This window comes from Triticum dicoccoides, chromosome 5A, assembly GCF_002162155.2.
Source record: "Triticum dicoccoides isolate Atlit2015 ecotype Zavitan chromosome 5A, WEW_v2.0, whole genome shotgun sequence".
NCBI lineage: Eukaryota > Viridiplantae > Streptophyta > Magnoliopsida > Poales > Poaceae > Triticum > Triticum dicoccoides.
Genome location: NC_041388.1, coordinates 56,475,988 through 56,478,220, shown reverse-complemented (window position 1 = coordinate 56,478,220; position 2,233 = coordinate 56,475,988).

Below are 2,233 nucleotides of genomic sequence, written 5' to 3'. Positions count from 1 at the left end.
CGTCTTTTTCGTGCAAACGTTGCAGGTCCTCCCGTGCCTCAGGTGTATATTTTGTCTTCCCATACACGCCCAAGAAGCCTAGCAAGTTCACGCAAAGGTTCTTCGTCATGTGCATCACGTCGATTGAAGAGCGGACCTCTAGGTCTTTCCAGTAGGGTAGGTCCCAAAATATAGATTTCCTCTTCCACATGGGTGTGTGTCCCCCAGCGTCATTCGGAACAGCTAGTCCGTCGGGACCCTTTCCAAAGATTACGTGTAAATCATTGACCATAGCAAGTATGTGATCACCGGTACGCATGGCGGGCTTCTTCCGGTGATCTGCCTTGCCTTTGAAATGCTTTCCTTTCTTTCAACATTGATGGTTGGTCGGAAGAAATCGACGATGGCCCAGGTACACATTCTTCCTACATTTGTCCAAGTATATACTTTCAGTTTCATCTAAACAGTGCATGCATGTGTGGTATCCCTTGTTTGTCTGTCCTGAAAGGTTACTGAGAGCGGGCCAATCATTGATGGTTACAAATAGCAACACGTGCAGGTTAAATTCCTCCTGTTTGTGCTCATCCCACGTACGTACACCGTTTCCATTCCACATCTATAAAAGTTCTTCAACTAATGGCCTTAGGAACACATCAATGTCATTGCCGGGTTGCTTAGGGCCTTGGATGAGAACTGGCATCATAATGAAATTCCGCTTCAAGCACATCCAAGGAGGAAGGTTATACATACATAGAGTCACGGGCCAGGTGATGTGATTGCTGCTCTGCTCCCCGAAAGGATTAATGCCATCCGCGCTTAAACCAAACCATACGTTCCTTGGGTCACTTGCAAACTCAAGCCAGTACTTTCTCTCGATTTTTCTCCACTGCGACCCGTCAGCGGGTGCTCTCAACTTCATGTCTTTCTTACGGTCCTCACTGTGCCATCGCATCAACTTGGCATGCTCTTTGTTTCTGAACAGACGTTCCAACCATGGTATTATAGGAGCATACCACATCACCTTCGCAGGAACCCTCTTCCTGGGGAGCTCGCCGTCAACATCACCAGGGTCATCTGGTCTGATCTTATACCGCAATGCACTGCATACCGGGCATGCATTCAGATCCTTGTACGCACCGCGGTAGAGGATGTAGTCATTAGGGCATGCATGTATCTTCTGCACATCCAATCCTAGAGGGCATACAACCTTCTTTGATGCGTATGTACTGCCGGGCAATTCGTTATCCTTTGGAAGCTTATTCTTCAATATTTTCAGTAGCTTCTCAAATCCTTTGTCAGGCACATCATTCTCTGCCTTCCACTGCAGCAATTCCAGTACAGTACCGAGCTTTGTGTTGCCATCTTCGCAATTGGGGTACAACCCTTTTTTGTGATCCTCTAACATGCGATCGAACTTCAGCTTCTCCTTTTGACTTTCGCATTGCATCCTTGCATCGATAATGACCCGGTGGAGATCATCATCATCGGGCACATCTTCTGGTTCCTCTTGATCTTCAGCAGCTTCCCCCGTTGCAGAATCATTGGGCACATCATATGGTTCCTCTTGATCTTCAGGAGCTTCCCCCGTTGCAGCATCACCGTATTCAGGGGGCACATAGTTGTCATTGTCCTCTTCTTCTTCGCCGTCTTCCATCATAACCCCTATTTCTCTGTGCCTCGTCCAAACATTATAGTGTGGCATGAAACCCGCTACACCACAACACTTGTTTAGGGGCAATTAACTGCCAGGAGAAATGCATGTTCAAGGGCAAATGAACTGTCGGGATACTGGTGCCTGCCGGTACAAGCATCTTAGGGCGGGCAAACTGCCGGGAGAACTTGAGCAACAACGGCCAATGGACTGCCTATACAATTTGGGGCCCATAATCTGCCGGGACACCTAGAACCCGGCCCATATACAACTGGGACCGTCTTCGGCGTGAGACAGGCCTAAGCGCGCGCTACCCAGAAAGAAGCGCGCGAGAATGACTTTTGGGCCCAAAAAAGAAGTTAACGCGCGCGCCGGCCCTTCACGGCTTCACCACACCAGACCACTCCTTCTCCCCCCCCAAAAAAACTCCTTCCCCCAAATCCACGAACCCTAAGCCACAGCCGCCGCCGCCCCATGCATCGGATCCCACAGCCATCGTCGCCACCCCCAACCGTCGCCTCCGCCGCCCCCAAGCACCGCCGCCGCTGCAGCCCCCAAGCACCGCCGCCGCTGCAACCCTCAAGCACCACCGCCGCTGTAGCC